Source organism: Giraffa tippelskirchi, chromosome 2 (assembly GCF_054371585.1).
Source record: "Giraffa tippelskirchi isolate mGirTip1 chromosome 2, T2T-mGirTip1v1.2.pri, whole genome shotgun sequence".
In the NCBI taxonomy this organism is placed as follows: Eukaryota; Metazoa; Chordata; class Mammalia; order Artiodactyla; family Giraffidae; genus Giraffa; species Giraffa tippelskirchi.
Window position 1 is genome coordinate 129927706 of NC_137276.1, and position 18713 is coordinate 129946418.

The 18713-nt window shown below is 39.2% G+C and overlaps 1 long non-coding RNA gene and 1 pseudogene across 8 annotated transcripts in view; one reads left to right on the forward strand and one right to left on the reverse strand.

Moving 5' to 3' along the window:
* LOC145538526 (uncharacterized) overlaps nt 1-18713 on the reverse strand; it is a 93011-nt gene that overhangs the window by 66376 nt on the left and 7922 nt on the right. Inside the window, exons 5-7 of one of the 8 annotated variants that reach the window (XR_014076981.1) lie at nt 16159-16304; nt 8421-8511; nt 7941-8082 (exon numbers count right to left, since the gene is read on the reverse strand). The exons of 5 other annotated variants lie outside the window; for them this stretch is intronic. This is a non-coding gene — a long non-coding RNA (uncharacterized LOC145538526). Of the gene's footprint in view, nt 1-3715; nt 5069-7940; nt 8083-8420; nt 8512-16158; nt 16305-18713 lie in introns of those variants that run through there. 2 more of the 8 variants (XR_014076984.1, XR_014076982.1) reach the window with 2 other exon arrangements.
* LOC145539588 (small ribosomal subunit protein bS18m pseudogene) lies at nt 12285-12739 on the forward strand (annotated as a pseudogene).

The window sequence follows — 18713 nt, forward strand, 5'->3', positions numbered from 1 at the left end:
TTTGTCTCTCAGAGTTCTGAATCTTTCATTCACTTCTCAATAAAATGAATTAACTACTTAATTTGTGGCCTGGAAAAGTGAGGGGAATTACTGACCAAGAATCCCCTTAAAACACCTAGGGTAAGTACTGAGATGTGTGAATTTCATTAATTTAGCTGCTGAGATCTTTGATTTCTTACTCATATTTATGCAACTTTTCCAACATATTGATGATAACTTCATTTTTTTTTTTTACCACACTGTGAGGCATGTGGGATCTTAGTTCCCCAAAGAGGGACTAAACCCTTGCCCCTGTAATGGAAGGGCAGAGTCTTAACCACTGGACTGCCAGGGAAATCTAATAACTTTATATTTTAAATTAAAAAAAAAACAGTAGACTCAACATTCTTAGATTTAACCTCATGGTTTCTAATATCATGAAAAACTTAGGAAGTACATGGTATAATATTACATAATTTCTCCAGTTCACAGAGGAAATTATATCCTAGAATGATCCATTTGACAGTTCACAAAGGTCTGGGAACATTCAGGATCTCACTTCTAGTACTATGACAGCCCTCTGGTTAGCCGGAAGCTTACCTGGTTCAATAGACTTTGTTCATCAAGAAATCTGATGGAGGATTTCCCTGGTGGCCCAGTGGTTAAGAATCCACCTGCCAATGCAGGGGACACAGGGTGGATCCCTGATCCAGGAAGATCCCACATGTCTTGGAGCAGCTAAGCCTATGCACCACAACTACTGAATGAGTCCTAGAACACATGCTCTGAGATAAGAGACACCACCACAAATGAGAAGCTGACACACTGCAGTGGAATGTAGCCCCACTCGCTGCAACCAGAGAAAACCCTCAGCAATGAAGACACAGCACAGCCATAAATAAACAAATATTTTTTAAAACATAGTAATAACAAAAAAACAAACACATTAAAAAAAAAAAAGAAATCTGATGAAGGTTTCCTTCTATATAGTCTAGGGTCTGTAGTGCCTGAAGGACCAAGAGAAGAGACTATTTCTCTTCAAAAACCTTTCTGTTAGTCCTTATTGGTAATAGAGAGAATCAAGTGTAAGTTACTGATCCCTCTTCCTTACAAACCATTCCCTTGTTGAAGGCACATCTGCATTACCGGCAGATGTGCAGTTTATAAGGAAGCTTATCACCCAAGAGATTGAAGATGAGTAAGGTCCTCCATAGCGGCATCCTGGACTAGAAATTCCTGTGTGTTCACTGTTCTCTTCAAGAACCTATCACAGAAAAAAAGAAGAAGGAGAACCTAGCCCAGGGTCATGTACACAGCAGGTGCTTAACAAAAATCTGCTGAATGAATAAACAAATAGATTCAATGCATAATGTGAGGAAGCATAAGACATACTTCCTGCCTTCAAAGAGCTTACCAGTCATACATACCCATTACATAAACCAAAAGAAACTCATTTCCTAAGAGGCAAAGGATTAATACAGATTTTTAGGTACTGTAGTTTTTCTGGAAGGTCATTCTCCAGGGTTTTAATTGGAAAAGACAAAGGTAAGATGGGCCAAAAGAGAAGGGGAGACAGAGAGAAGGGAATTCCAGAGAAAAAGAAAGGTGGGCATTAGGACACAGCCCAAGACACCAGGCAGATGAAATGGCAGAATAATGGAGTGGTTGAGGACGAGGTTAGGGAAAGAAGCTAGGGCTGTGTGTGCGGACGGCTCCAGATGACCAGCCAAGAGTGTGGAGTCCATTGTGGGTCATGGGGAGCCACTGTAGTTTGCTCCATTGGAGAAGATAGACAGGAGGAGGCAGGAATACCGGGGCAGCTGCTATCAGGGCCGTGTAACCAGGGAAGAGTGTTTATTAGGGCAGTGGCAGGGCAATGCAGAAAAGGCATTAAAACATCTAGAAGCTCAGCAAACCAGCCCTGCAGGAACCGGAATGAACCTGCAATACTTCTTCAGGCATCGCGAGTCAGTCACCTGGGTGCTACTGTGACACAGAGCAAACTAAAATCGACTCTGAAGTAGAAAAAACTTTATAAAACGGCTCTATTAACTTTGTTTAATTTTTTTTCAGAAATATACAAGGTCATTTATTTAAAAAAAAAAAACCACAAAGTATACAGGATAAGAAAAAATTACCCCAAATCCAACTCCCAGCCACCAAGATTACTATTATTATTTTGGTGAATACTTGCCCTCATATTATTCTATACACAGATACATACAAAGTATGTTAGAATCTTATTAGATGCGATTATTCCATACAAGCTCTTCCAGAGTCAATTTTCTTCACCCCCTAATACGTTGTAAACATTTTGCCATTTCAATAAATATTTATTTACATGTAATGATGTCAATCAGTTTGCCTCTATCACAAAGTTCCACTGATGGATATTTGGATTCTCATTCTATGTGTTGCTCTAAACAATCCTGTGATTAACCTCATTGTGTATGTTATTTTTCAACTGTATGATTATCTCCTTAATACAAATCTAAGAAGTTGGATTAGCTAGGTCAAAGGTATATATCATTTTATGTTTTGACACATGTTCCCAAACCACCCTCCAGAAAAGTATGTTTATTCATTTACTCAATAACTATTTTTTGAGCACTTTCTATGTATCAAACACTGTTCTATGTGCTGGGAATACAATAGTGAATAAAATGGACAAAGTCTCTGCCCTCATGGAATGTACATTCTAACATAGGACAATACACAAACAACAAAACATATATTGTCAAACAGTGGTGAGTGTTACAAAAGCACAATAAAACTGAGTAGGGGAGTGGAGAGTCCCAGGGGTCAGGGGAGGAAATAGAGTGTTTTACATAAGATGGTGGGGAAGGGACTATGAGGAAGAGACATGATATCAGACATGTGTGTGCCCGCGGGGACAGCAGTACAGAGAGGGAACAGGAAAGCCAAAACATCTGACGTGGGAACACGGCTAGCATGTATCATGCCCCCAAAGCCAGTGTCTCTGGAGAGACTGGAACAAGAGGGAGAGTTGTGAGAAATACACATGGAGAGGTGGCCAGGTCAGACCAGGGAATTAGGGACAAGCACTTGTAGAGGTGTTGCAACTAGTTATGATATTGGCTAAAGGAATGAGACTCTAGCCTGAGACTATTAAAAGGAGAAGAAAGATGGAACTGAGTCTGTTTTAGTTGTGTTTTATCACTGTTCAGTCTTCTATTCACTAAACACTGCTTAATGGATGTCTGCATTCCTTCTTCCCCTCTCCCAACTCCACTTTCCCACTTACGACTAGGGTCTGGAAAGGATGGAACACATGTAGGACTATGTATATGGAAGGTGCTTTAAGGGTCCATGATGCTGGAGAAGGAAATGGCAACCCACTCCAGTATTCTTGCCTGGAGAATCCCAGGGATGGAGGAGCCTGGTGGGCTGCCGTCTATGGGGTTGCACAGAGTCAGACATGACTGACTCAACTTAGCAGCAGCAGCAGATGCAGGTCTTATTATGAAGTCTTAGGATACCTCCCAACTTCAATCAGATCTGAAAACTCTTTTTGCTGGCATCTTAACTAAGCTAAAGATTCCCTGCTCCCCTGATTGGAGACCTCTATCATCCTAATAAAAACTCAGGCAGCCACGTGGGCTCATCATGGCCGATTTAAAGCCATATGAACTTTCCCAAGTCCTCCTAACACAGAATTTTTAACATGGGAGGTGATCTGTGAATATATGCTGGATAAACAAAAGAATATTCACAATTTTTCTCTGAAGGCACCTTTACTTTGTAGGAAGAAGCTCTATCCTATTATTTTGATTAGTGTCAGTTTCAGTGGACACATTCTGACCACGTTCTTTAATTCTGAAGCACTTCGATTACAGTTTCCTAGGCCCTGCCTTTGGGTGTCTCCCTACCATCTGCTGGGAAGGTTCAGGGGATTTAAATGTGTCCAAAGAGAGCTTGGGACTTCCCTGGTGGTTAAGTAGTTCAGTTCAGTTCATTTCAGTCGCTCAGTCGTGTTCGACTCTTTGCGATCCCATGAATCGCAGCACGCCAGGCCTCCCTGTCCATCATCAACTCTCAGAGCCCACCCAAACTCATGTCCACTGAGTTGGTGATGCCATCCAACCATCTCATCCTCTGTCGTCCCCTTCTTCTCCTGCTCTCAATCTTACCCAGCATCAGGGTCTTTTCAAATGAGTCAGCTCTTCGCATCAGGTGGCCAAAGTATTGGAGTTTCAGCTTCAATATCAGTCCTTCCAATGAACACCTAGGACTGATCTCCTTTAGGATGGACTGGTTGGATCTCCTTGCAGTCCAAGGGATTCTCAAGTGTCTTCTCCAACACCATAGTTCAAAAGCACCAATTCTTCGGTGCTCAGCTTTCTTTAAAGTCTAACTCTCACATCCATACATGACCACTGGAAAAACCATAGCCTTGACTATACAGACTTTTGTTGGCAAAGTAATGTCTCTGCTTTTTAACATGCTGTCTATGTTGGTCATAACTTTCCTTCCAAGGAGTAAGTGTCTTTTAATTTCATGGCTGCAATCACCATCTGCAGTGATTTTGGAGCCCAGAAAAATAAAGTCAGCCACCGTTTCCACTGTTTCCCCATCTATTTGCCATGAAGTGATGGGACTGGATGCCATGATCTTAGTTTTCTGAATGTTGAGCTTTAAGCCAACTTTTTCACTCTCCTCTTTCACTTTCATCAAGAGGCTCTTTAGTTCCTCTTCACTTTCTGCCATAAGGCTGGTGTCATCTGCATATCTGAGGTTATTGATATTTCTCCCGGCAATCTTGATTCCAGCTTGTGCTTCCTCCAGCCCAGCATTTTTCATGTTAAGACTCCACATTTCCAAGGTAGGGGGACTGGGTTTGATCCCTGGTCCAGGAACTAGATCCCACGTACCGCTACTAAGACCCAGAGCAGCCCAATAAATACTTTAGGTACCCCAGGTGGTTCAACGATAAAGACTCTTCTTGCCAGTGCAGGAGACAGGAGACATGGGTTTGATCGGGAAGATCCCCTGGAGGAGGAAATGGCAACCCACTCCAGTATTCTTGCCAGGAGAATCCCATGGACAGAGGAGCCTGATGGGCTACAGTCTGTGGGGTCACAAAGAGTTGGACACGGCTGAGTGAGCACAAGGAGAGCACCTACAGACAGTGTTTAGGGCAAGGTTTGAGCAAACACAGGGCTTTACTCTCTCCCAAGGTAATTATTTGCTTGGGATAATGATTTCTTCTCGAGTGATATTATAGAAATTGCACAGCAAAAAATAAGACAAAGAGCAAAAGAAATTTTTTTTAATTCAAAGAGAAAAGGTGATTTGCTGACCATGGAAATTGCAATGTTGGCGAATTTACTGTTCTTTAAACAAAATTAATAATAGCATTTTCTTCTGGTTATGAAAGTACTTTGTACTCATTCTAGAAAAATATTTTAAATATCACAAAGCCTACAGGAGAAAGTAAAAATTACTCATAATTCATTATTCACAGATGACATTTGGCTGGATTTCCTTCCTTTCTAAACATCACTATGGTCATACTATATATGTACAGTTTTATATATCTCTTTTTCACCTGACAACAAATTCTGAACATTTTCCCCAAAATACACTTTTTAATATTATTACTAAAAGATACATAATGTTCCAACTATGCCTTTGTCATAATTTATATTATGTGCCTACTACAATTAGTAGGGGCTAGAGAACATTAGTTTTCAATCTATATTATAAACTCTTATAAATAATGTTTCAGTGAACATCGTTGTACATAATCATTATTTAAATCTCTAAGCAATGTCCTAAACTAGACCCTCAGAAGTATAATTACGTGGTCAAAACATGTGACATTTTAAAAGTCTTATGATAAGTATTTCAAAACTGCTTTCCAAAAAGTTTATATTAACTTACACTCCCCTCCCACTACTCTCAACCATCTTGCTCATGCCACAGTATTTTAAGAGAGTAGCAAAGAGGTGCTGGGTTCAACAGCTCTACTACGTTAGGAAAGTTATTTAACCTCACTAAAGCTCAGTGTCCTCATTTGTAAATCAGGGATAGTAATTTGTAAATCAGGGATAGTAATGGTTATCTAGCTCAAAGAGTTGTTGTGACAGTTAAATTAAATTACATAAAATTGCTTAGTACAGTCCCTAGAACATATCAGGTAGTCAATATTAGCAGCTATCATGTAGTCAATGTTACCAGTAACCAGCAACATCACCCTTCCCCAAATTACTGCTAGCCAGAGCAATATTTGAGTGCAAAATCCCCTAAACATAGTCATAAAAAGTACCAAGCTTCCCTGTTAAAATAGCTGAAGTCACTCAATTATTGTTTCCATACACAAAGCCTCAGTATTCTAAAAATACGCACCTATTTGGTTTCCACCTGCAAGCAAAAAGGGTCTGCTGAAAGGTGTTTTCTACCCTCTATACATTATTTTAACAGTGGTATGTTTTCCTTTATTATTCTAAGGGAAATATTTATTTAAGGGTCAATGGCTCAAATTTGGAATTTTTTTCCAGCAAGAGAAGGAATCAACATAAACAGCCTTATAATTCATCATTATAAACAGACCTCATAACCTTCAATCTACTATGTTTTGGTCACAGCCTCTCAAAAGAGATCAATGTCTTTTTTTAAAAAAAGTCCCTGAACAACTTAACAAAGAAAAAGTTATTCTAATTATTTAATAATCTGAAAGGTCTGCTGGAACTTTGCTTAGAATTCAGTGAGTTTTTTATTTGACTATTCTCAGACTCTTTGGTTGAGATGATCCCAAGGTATTAATAAATGAAATCAATTGTAGAAACTTGTGTATTAGATAGATGTCCTAAAATTGCTGCAGGAAATTAGTTTAGCTCTATTTAATCCAAAATAGATCAATTTCAAGTGCTTTATGAGAATGTATTTGATTAATTTTTCTATAGAGCTAAATATTTACTGGGTGTGGAAACATTAGTTCTCAGCTGCTGGAGAGAAACTGCTCAATAGTGCTCTGTGTCCATTGTCTAAAAGGCCATTACTACCAGTGGAATAAATATACAGTTCTAAGTTCTTTGGGGTTCCCTCATAGCTCAGTTGGTAAATCATCTGCTTGCTGTGCAGCAGACCTGGGTTCGATTCCTGGGTCAGGAAAATCCCCTGGAGAAGGAAATGGCAACACACTCCAGTATTCTTGCCTGGAGAATCCCACGGACAGAGGAGCCTGACAGGCTTCAGTCCATGGGATCGCAAGAGACGGACACGACTTAGCGACTAAACCACCACCGCCACCAAGGTCTTTGAAGTTCCTTGACACTGGGTAAATTTACACACTGGTTAGGAGAGAAACACTGGGGCATTTCATGCTGTGAAAACACAGAGGAAATGAAATTGTAGGATATCAGAAAAGGTCCTGCCTGCTGCTTTCACCTGGAGTTTCTTCTCTGGAAATCTACTTTGGTCTGATACCAAAGGTAACATCTGGCGACAGAAAACTGATTCAACTCTTCCCTTTCTGAAGTACAAATATGGCCAGGGTTTTCCTGTCCTATTTTCCTTCTCCCTACTCTGAGATCAGTGTTATCAGCCCCTGTAAATTTCCCATGCAGTGGGTCCCAAATAAACAGAAGTATATGATAACAAGCAGTTGGGTTTAGACGTCTTTCTGTCCAACTGTTTTGGCCAGAAAAGATGGGTAATGCCTCTTGAGAGATAGACAAGGAAAAATTCTTAGAATTGTCCAGAATCTGAGTAAGAGAAAGGCACTCCTTCCTCCTTGCTGCAGTGGCTATCACTTAGCTTGACAAGCAAAGCACAGGGTAGATTTTACTCTAAACTATCTCTTTGGCCTACACAATCATACTGTGTAACCCTAAATTTCATTTTCACAAGCGCCACGTGTGTTGCTTAATTCTTAACAGTAACATAAGAAAAGTAACAGGTCAAATGATAAAATATAATTTCAGATCTCAGCTCCAACCTGGAAATCAAAAGGTTTTATTGTGATTCTGCATGTGCCCATTTCTGTGCAAGGCATGCAGGGGATACAAATGGAAAAGAAGGATGCAATGAGTTCCTGAAGGATGCTATGGTGTAAAGGTCTCTCTGTATATTTCTCATTACCTGTTATAGAAGAGAGAGAAAGATTATCATATTACCTTCTCAATAATAAGACCTTGTTTAAATTTCTAAGCTTCTGCTAAGAATATCAGACCCCACATAGACTCAAATCCCAGTACCATTCCTTGCTAGATATAACTTTCAGTGACTCACTAAGATGTCCTGTTCCTCAATTCCCTCATCTACAAAAATGGGGATGATAATAGTAATACAAAGGAGTACGTCAAGGCTGCATATTGTCACCCTGCTTATTTAACTTATAGGCAGAGTACATCATGAGAAATGCTGGGCTGGAAGAAACACAAGCTGGAATCAAGATTGCCAGGAGAAATATCAATAACCTCAGATATGCAGGTGCTGCTGCTGCTGCTGTTAAGTCGCTTCAGTCGTGTCCAACTCCGTGCCTTCTCCGGATATGCAGATGACACCACCCTTATGGCAGAAAACAAAGAAGAACTAAAGAGCCTCTTGATGAAAGTGAAAGAGGAGAGTGAAAAAGTTGGCTTCAAGCTCAACATTCAGAAAACTAAGATCATGGCATCTGGTCCTATCACTTCATGGGAAATAGATGGGGAAACAGTGGAAACAGTGTCAGACTTTATTTTTTGGGGCTCCAAAATCACTGTTGATGGTGATTGCAGCCATGAAATTAAAAGACTCTTACTCCTTGGAAGGAAGGTTATGACCAACCTAGGTAGCATATTGAAAAGCAGAGACATTACTTTGCCAACAAAGGTCCGTCTAGTCAAGGCTATGGTTTTTCCAGTGGTCATGTATGGATGTGAGAGTTGGACGGTGAAGAAAGCTGAGTGCCACAGAATTGATGCTTTTAAACTGCGGTGTTGGAGAAGACTCTTGAGAGTCCCTTGGACTGAAAGGAGATCCAACCAGTCCATCCTAAAGGAGATCAGTCCTGGGTGTTCATTGGAAGGTCTGATGTTGTAGCTGAAACTCCAATACTTTGGCCACCTGATGCGAAGAGTTGACTCATTGGAAAAGACCCTAATGCTGAGAAGGACTGGGGGCGGGAGGAGAAGGGGACGACAGAGGATGAGATGGCTGGATGGCATTACCGACTTGAAGGACATGGGTTTGGTAGACTCCAGGAGTTGGTGATGGATGGGGAGGCCTGGTGTGCTGCGATTCATGGGGTCGCAAAGAGTCGGACACGACTGAGCGACTGAACTGAACTGAACTGATGTTATATGCTGTGCTGTGCGAAGTGAAAACTGAAAGTGAAAGTTGCTCAGTCATGTCCAACTTTTTGCCACCCTATGCACTGTAGCCTGCCAGGCTCCTCTGTCCATGGAATTCTCCAGGCCAGAATACTGGAGTGGGTAGCCATCCCCTTCTCCAGGGGATCTTCCCAACTCAGGGATCAAACCCAGGTCTCCAGCACTGCAGACAAATTCTTTACCAACTAAGCCACCAGGGAAGCCCAAGAATACTGGAATGGGTAGCCTATGCCTTCTTCAGGGGATCTTCCTAACCTAGGAATCAAACCAGGGCCTCGCGCATTGCAGGTGGATTCTTTACCAGCTGAGGTACCAGGGAAACCTGTGTTAAGTAGCTTAGTCATGTCCAGCTCTTTGCAACCCCATGGACAGGCTCCTCTGTCCATGGAATTCTCCAGGCAAGAATACTGGAGTGAGCTGCCATTTCCTCCTCCAGGGGATCTTCCCAACCCAGGGATCTCTTACATCTTAACCCGCATCTCTTATATCTCCTGCATTGACAGGCAGGTTCTTTAACATTAGCGCCACCTGGGAAGTCCCAAAGGTCATTCCTATTATTCTGTGTTCATCACAGCTCTTCTAGTGCCAAGGATAGTATATTATTTTTAAAAAGAAGAATTCCATCTGTTGTCATAATCACTCTGAATTTAAGCTTTAACTTTGGAATGCCTAGCAGACCCTGTATTTAAAATGGCTATTTGGTTTCTAATTCTAGCCATGGCAGGCTAGCTTGTAATTAAAAATATATATATCCTCCCATGAAAATAGCTAGAAGAACTAATTTAAAAAAAAAATGTTAATGTCTGAAAACATTGAAGAGCCACTGAGGCAGCCAGGTCTTGAAGAGTCAAGTCAATATCCCTAAAAGAAGGCAAACTCACTGAGATAAACCTCACATTCTACAATCCCTACTGAGTATCTGCTGACTCACATGCATAATGGATAGAGGATAGAGAAGCTGAGCAGAGAGTGGCTTTTAAAAAGCAGAAAAGGTGAGCAGGAGTTTTGACAGACTCATTGGCGAGACAAATATTGAAGCTCAGGGCCACCAAAACAACCAGGACTTGAGATGCTAAGATTTTAGAGGGAAGGAAAGTGCGGAGAACTGATTTAAATAGAATTATCTAGTTGTTGCCTCTTCATATTTGCCAATTAGTAAGCAGAGCAGACTAAGAGACGCAGAACAAAAGGCTATTAAGAGACTGAGAAACTAAACAGAGCTAATGACAGCACCATAGTGCTGGATAAATAAACATTAGCACTCAGAGCCTAGCAAAGCAGAGTTTTGTAAACACTTCCTGCTTTCAGTGGAACTGATTGAACTACATTCTAGAAATAAGGGTAAATAGATACAGATCAACCTTGTAAAGGCTTAAAAACCCAGGCTCAAGTCAGCTTATTCCCTTATCAGTTTAAGGCATTCTGCTTTTAATCTGACCATCTGCCAGAGTTAACATCATTGAGAGTCTTTACAATGTTGCATATGCAATGTCTGGCATTCAATCAAAAATTACCAGGCATACAAAGAGAAGGGGCAAGAGAAAAAATACACAATAGAAACAGATACAGAGATGATCCAAACACTGGAATTATCTGTCACAGAATGCAAAATAACTGTGATCAACATGCTCAAGAAAAAAGATGACAAGATGGAGAATTTCATCAGAGATTTGAAATCTATGTATTAAAAATAAAAAGCCAAATATAAATTCCCAAACTGCAAAATATAATAAATGAATTTAATAAAAGTTTAGACAGATGAAATTAAAGTTCAGTAAATGAATTTAACAACAGTTTAGATAGATGAAAAATGCATTAGCGATTCAGAAGATTGGTTAATAGAAAATACCCAGATGGAAGCATCCAAATCAAAAAAAGAAGAAAAAGGTGAAAAATACAGAAAATAGCATAAAAATATGTAAGACATTGTGAAAAGGTCAAACATATGTGTAATTAAGATTCCAGAAGGGTTCTATAGTGAAACTGAATTGGAGCAATAGGGGCAATATTTGAGAATTTTTCAAAATCAATTTAAAGGGATCATGTTATAGATTTAAAGGGATCGAGTTATAGATTCAAGAAGTACTACAAACCTTGAGCAAGATAAATACAAAGGAAAACACATCTAGAAATAGCATAACCAAATTTCCAGGAAAGTAAGACAAAAAAAGAAAATTCTCCCTAAAATCAGTCAGGCTATCTTCCATATTACCCTCAGGAGAGCAATGAGAAACAGAAGCAATGGAATTCAAAAGACTCTGGAATAACATCTTCTAAATGCTAAAAGAAAATAACAGCCAAGCAAAAGTATATTTCAAATATTAAGGTGAAATAAAGACATTTAAGACAAAAAGTAAGAGAATTTGTTGCCAGCAGACCCGTGCATTAAAACACAGAAACCTAAAAGGAGCCCTTTAGGCAGAAAGAACAATTATCTCTGGTATAAGATCATACAAATGTGCAGGAATAAAAAACACTGGAAAATAAACATAAATAATGACTATATAAAACTATAAAAATGACTATTTGGAGACTTTAAAAAGCTAGTACTAGCTAGCCTGCTTTTCAGGTCTTGTATGTTGAGAAATTTTCACTGTTTTTTAAGAATCAAAAAAGCATTGTCTTAACTAGGAATATTCTGTTTCCTTTCACATGAGGGGCCATACAGCATCAAAAAACTAACCTCAGCCCTTCTACTCACTGAAGAATAGGGCTTGTGATGGGCCCTCCAGGGATAATTGAAAGCCTCATCAATCACTGTTTAGAAACCAGCCCCACAAAAGGAAACTAGCAACATGCTAACATACTAAGGGCAAGGCTGCTGAGTTACAGGGCCTCACCCATTGCCCAGCTGTGTGTACATGATCCCAATAAATTGTCCCAACAATCCCAGCAGGTAGGTGTTTTTCTTCCTGTTTTATAGGAGTTCAGAAAAGTTAATGAAATAACCCAAAACTGTACAGTTAGAAAATGATGGAGAGAAGGGGAGGAGCAGGGAACCGTGGCCTCTATGGCAGCTCTTGCAGTAGGCTAGGGAGGAGAAATTTGGTGCATTTCGTGACAGCTGCTGTCTGCCTCACAAATTCCGGGACTAATGCAGTGCCGTGAGGAAGTTGTTCACAATATAAACAGATATCAAGCAAGGAGGACCTGCCTGCTCCAATGGAAAATCCTTATAAAGAGGCTCTGAAAAGTTATATCTTGTGTGGAAACCGTGTAGATTATAAGAATATACAGCTTTTATCCCAGTTTATTTCTCCACTTACTGGATGCATTTATGTGAGGCACATAACAGGTCTTTGTGGGAAGAAACAAAAAGAAATCACAAAAACAATTAAGAGAACTCAAATATAGGGGGTTATGCCAGTTACATATAAGGATCCTGCAAAGACCCTAAAGTTTGTAACATCAAATATAGGGAGTAAATTATATAAAGTTATCATCAATAAACTTACTTTGCAATTAAAAAAAAAAGAAAGTGATGTAGGTTTAGATTTTAAATCAGTTCTGCAAAGCCCATGGTCTTTCCACTCTACCAGGCCAGAGGCTAGAAAGGCTCCAGCCAGTGAAATAAAGTGAGTCACATAATAGTTAAAAGAGAAGATCTAACTACGTGTAGCACATGTGCAGAATATTCTTCAAAACAGAGTGAAATGATAAAGGGATGGATGGATGAAAGAATGGATGGAATGCATGCACATGTGTGCTCAGTCGTATTCAACTCTTTGTGACACCATGGACCTCTGGCCCACCAGGCTCCTCTGTCCATGGGATTTTCCAGGCAAGAATACTGAAGTAGGTTGCCATTTCCTTCTCCAGGGGATCTTCCCGATCTAGAGATGGAACCCGAATCTCTAGTGTCTCCTGCATTGGCAGGTGGATTCTTCATCACTGTGCCACCTGAGAAACCCCAGAGATTACACAACAGTGTAAATCAACTATGTTTCAATAAAAAAAAATTTTTAACAGCTATCAGAATGGGCCCAGCAGCTCTCTGGGAAGTTCACTTCACCTGCCATTAGGTGATCTTTTAAAAGACAAATAAAACAAAGCAAAACAAAAATAAATGAAGCTGCAATATATTTCAATGTTAAATAATTCAAACAATAAAGAGGCTATTTAATAAAAAGCAGATTTTCTCTGTACTTCAAAGATTCAATTTCCTTCTCTAGTGGAAATGGTCATTGATTTTCTATGCGCTTATGAATGTAGATCTATGTTGATACTATGCTTACATCTATGTGTACATATGTATGTGTGTGTATAAATATATATGTATATGCTTTTTCCTTGCACAAACAGAAGCATACTACACAGCGGACATTGAACCTTAATTATTTTTTTTGGCCATGGCTCACAGCATATGGGATGCTATTTTCCTAACCAGGGATGGAACCATCGCACCTTGCATTTGAAATGTGGAGTCTTAACCACTGGTCCTCCAGGGAAGTCCCTGAACCTTGATTTTTCACATAACTACTTTTTTCAAGATTTTTTTCAAATGTGAACCATTCTTAAAGTCTTTGTTGAATTTGTTACAACATTGCTTCTGTTTTATGTCTTTTGGATTTTTTGGTCACGAGGTCTGGGGGATCTTAACTGCCTGACCAGGGGTCAAACCCACACTCCCTGCATTGGAAGGTGAAGTCTTAACCACTGGACTGCAAGGGAATTTCCTCACATGAATTTTCACATAATGAAGACTGTTCCTATCACACATATAAATCTAACTCAAGCTACACTGAAGAGTCCATTGAAAAGATGAGCTATGCTTTAATGAAATAAGCTCCTATTAATGGAGTGTTCTAGGTCTTTGATATTAAAAATAATACTTTCAATGGAAATTAGTCCTCATGTATATGTGAAAGTGTTAGTTGCTCAGTCGCGTCCGACTCTTTTCAACCCCATGGACTGTAACCCACCAGGCTCCTCTGTCCATGGGATTCTCCAGGCAAAAATACTGGAGTGGGTTGACATTCCTTCTCCAATATGTGCAAATAGTGTATAGGATAAATTCTTGGACATGGAAATGCTGAGCAAAAGTATATGTGTATTTGTTTTTATTTTAATAGCTATGGCCAACTAATGCTTCCAGTAGATTGCACTAGATTACACTCTCTCCAACACATTATGGCAACCAATTTCGACATACCCACAAATCATCAAACTTTTTAGTTTTGTGAAGTATAAGGCTAAAAACCATATCTAATCATTTTAATTTGCATTTATCTAATTTTAAGTTCAGCTATTTGTCATATGTTTCTAAGTAATTTATATTTTTCTTTCTTCAAAAGTCTATTCATATCCTTTGCCCATTTTCTTATTGGATTGTTGACTTTATTCTTTTTAATATTCATATTCATACACTAAGGAGATGAGCCCTTGATCTGTCACATACTGTTGCAAATTTTTTTTTTCTAGGTTATCATTTGTCTTTAAATGTTATCTATGGTATCCTTTTGTTGTAGAAATGCTTGTTCTTTATATAATCAAATTTATCATCTTTTTCTTTTTACTGTCTAAGCATCAGGTGATCTCATCAGGCATGAGGCTGTGATAGCCAGGAGCTATACCATTTTTGCTTGTTTGTTTGTTGCACTGTCTCAAGATACAGAAAAATTTGCAACGATATTCACAAAAACCTTTATTCTAGAGCATCAATGAGCAACAATAACATCTTTCCTGGAAATTTTTTCTTGAAGACCACTGTTGGTATTTTTGAGGTTCTTTAAGACAGTATGATACCATATAAATGTTGCCTACAGAAACAATACCATGAACGTTTAGGACTCCCCTTTCCCCTCATTGGCAATTTGCCACTTAACATTTAAAAGAGTGCCAAGAGGTGGTTGTGGAAGAAACTAGTGACCGTGTGCCTTAATCCAAAAATCTTAACTACTACTCTCACTGTGTAGTGGTGTTTCATAGTGATGACGCTCTCCAACTCTACAAAATACTTACCTGGTGATTGATTATATAATCTGATCCGCGTGACTAAACTAGGCAACCAGGCATTACCATCTCCATTTTGCAGATATGAAAATTAGGAAAGGCAGTGGCCTGTCTTAGTTTATACAGCTACCAAGTAGCAGAAGGTGTTTAGAAGTAAGGTCTTTTGATCATAGATGCAAAGTCAGTCTTTCTGGCTCAGCTCACTACTTTTCTCCCTGCTGCTGAAACACTTCACCACCAAAAACAGAACTGCTCCATGGAACCAGCCTCATTAACGTGTCATGCCTGAGGCTTTTCTATTCAGTTCAGTTCAGTTCAGTTGCTCAGTCGTGTCAGACTCTTTGTGACCCCATGGACTGCAAAACTCCAGGCTTCCCCATCCATCACCAACTCCCAGAGATTGCTCAAACTCATGTCCATCGAGTCGGTGATGCCAAACCATCTCATGCTCTGTCATCCCCCTTCTCCTCCTGCCTTCAATCTTTCCCAGCATCAGGATCTTTTCCAATAAGTCAGTTCTTCACATCAGGTGGCCAAAGTATTGGAGCTTCAGCTTCAGCATCAGTCCTTCCAATGAATTTTTAGGACTGGTTTCCTTTAGGATGGACTGGTTGGATCTCCTTGCAGTTCAAGGGACTCTCAAGAGTCTTCTCCAACACCATAATTCAAAAGCATCAATTCTTCGGCACATAACAGGAATATAAGGCTCTGCTTCTTACCCTGACAGGTCACCTTTCAGGAGCAGAGCTGTACTGGACCCCACTCTGTCAGGTGGGGCATGAGAACACCAGCTGATTTATGCTCAAATTCAATGACCCCTATAGAACTGCAGGAAAACTGACAGCAGAATCCTTGCTATGTTATGAAGGACCCTGGTGTTTATAATACCTACCTACAGATTCACATTGACAATTTCAACTGATCACAAGCCTCTTTGGAACCTCACTTCTTCCAAGAATGGGCTGCCACTCTAAATCATGGCACCAAAGATACAGTGCTAAGTCTTCAGTTCAGAGCCTATGACTGTGAACTTGTCTCCTAAGGAGAATAATAACAAAGGCAGGTAGTCTGAGCAACTACTGATATTTGGTACAGCTGCAGGTATCTAGCACTACTGATAATTTGGACGGTGTAACTTATTTCAGTTTGGGGGTGGGAGGAGCCATCCTGTGTACTATAGGATGTTGAGTAGCACATGGCATCATTTCTCCACCCACTAGATGCCAGTAGCAATCCCTGTCCCCATAATAACACCAAAAATTGTTCCAGACATTGCCAAATATCCTCTGGGGAACAAGACCACGTCCAGCTGAGAAACTGTGATACAAGACCTTAAAACATTCTGCCAAATATCTGAAAAGACCTCTGATTACCATTGATGGATCTATTAGATAAGATCTCAGATTGGTCCACTGCTCAAACTCAATGGGAAAAGAATGACTAATAGAAAAACGATCTGAATGTACCAAACTACAATTAAAGTTTGCAAACAACCCACTCCAGTATTCTTGCCTGGAAAATTCCATGGACAGAGAAGCCTGGCGGGCTACAACCTATAGGGTTGCAAAGGGTAGGACTTGACTGAGAGACTAACATACACACACATACTTATATTTATATATATTTTTTATCCCCATTCCTCATTCTCATCCCATCACTCCTCAGTGGAATCTATCCTAATATGTTTAAAACATTTCATTTGTTTGCAAGTGTCCTTGTATAACATGTACCATTTTGAATATATTCTTCTCATTAAAGTAAACGTAAGTCTGCAATTGCTTATCCACAATTCTGAAACCTCACAGCTCTGGACCCCAAAAGTTTTTCCTTAAACTCACTTAGCAAAATCTGATACATGAGACGTGAGGTTATGTGTAGCCTTTATCCACTTAATGTAACCCATTCCTACATTTTGCTGCAGAAACATTGTGTTCAATCATGAGATGCTGCCTTTTCTTTTTTTAAATCCAATTTTTTTGTATTCCTAAACAAACCTGACTGCAAGAGGTCTAACTGTCTGTGTCTAGTATTATACACAGATCTTATTCTGGTTTTATCTTTATGTTTTTACCTAGTATTATGCTTTAAAGATCTACTCATATCGATGTGTATACATCTAGTCCACTACTTCTAAATGCTGCAGAATACTCCAGGAAGTGGATCCCTCACATTCTATCTATGCGTTTCCCCACTGGTGGGCAACTAGATGGTCTCCAACTCCCACCACTACAACCAATGACTTAACATGTATGAACATCTTCATACATGCCCTTTTATGGACCTTGGGATCTATATCTCTTTAGGGTATATACCCAAGCTAGAACACTGGATAATCAGGAATGTATATACTTAATCCAACTGAAGCCAGATGCCAAAATGCCCTCCAGTATAGCCGCATCAATCTACTTGCATTACATAAAAGAACCTAGGATCCTACATTTTCACCAACACTTGTCAGTGTCCAATGTACTGATTTTTTTTGCTGGTCTAAAAGGTCAAAGTGATATCTTATTCTTCTTTGCTGTTGTAGTTTTCAGATCATACTATATTTGAGCATTTCATGATGCTGATTAGCCTTTGAGGTTTCCTCTCTGTATATTGTTGTCTGTTCATAACTTTTGCTCATTGTCATTGGGGTTTCTTTTTCTTACTGACTTTTAGGAGTTCCTTCTATACTTTCCTGTTAGTTTTAGACATTGCACAATATTTTCTTCCAGTCTGTCGGCTATCTGTTAACTTTATCCATAGTTAACAGGAAATCATACTACAGAAATTTTTAATTTTAAAGTAATCAAATATATGAATATTTCACTTATGGCTTGGGGCTTTCATGTTTTTAAGAAGTCCTTCTCACTCTTAAATGATGAAGATAGTGTCCTACATTTTCTTCTACTACTGTAATAATTTTACTTTTCACATTTAGTCTTTAACCTACTTCTAAGTGGCTTCACTTCTGTATAATAACATTTTCTACTAAACAATCCATGCTTCCCTGATTGATCTAAGTGCCATCATACCTTTATACTAAATATACATACATATGAGTCTGTCTATAATTTTCTATTTTGTTTGAAAGGTGCATTTGATTGTCCTATTGCCAAATGTTATTTTTATTACTATTGCTCTGAACTATATCTTTATATCTGGTAGGGCTATTTGCCTATCTCTATTATTTCTTTACAGGTTTAACTTAGATATTCATGGACTTTTATTCTTATATATTCTAGATTAGGCTTATTATTAAGTTCCTCAGAAAAGTTATTTGTAATTTGTATTGGGATTGCATTGAATATGTGAATTAACTAAAAGAGACTTGAGCTATTTATATCTTAAGATCTTCCACCCAAGGTTATGTGTTTCCATTTAAATTAAATCACTCTATGTTCTTGACTGAATTTTCCCCAAAGATGATTTTATGCTTACATTAACTCATGTAATAATCACAAC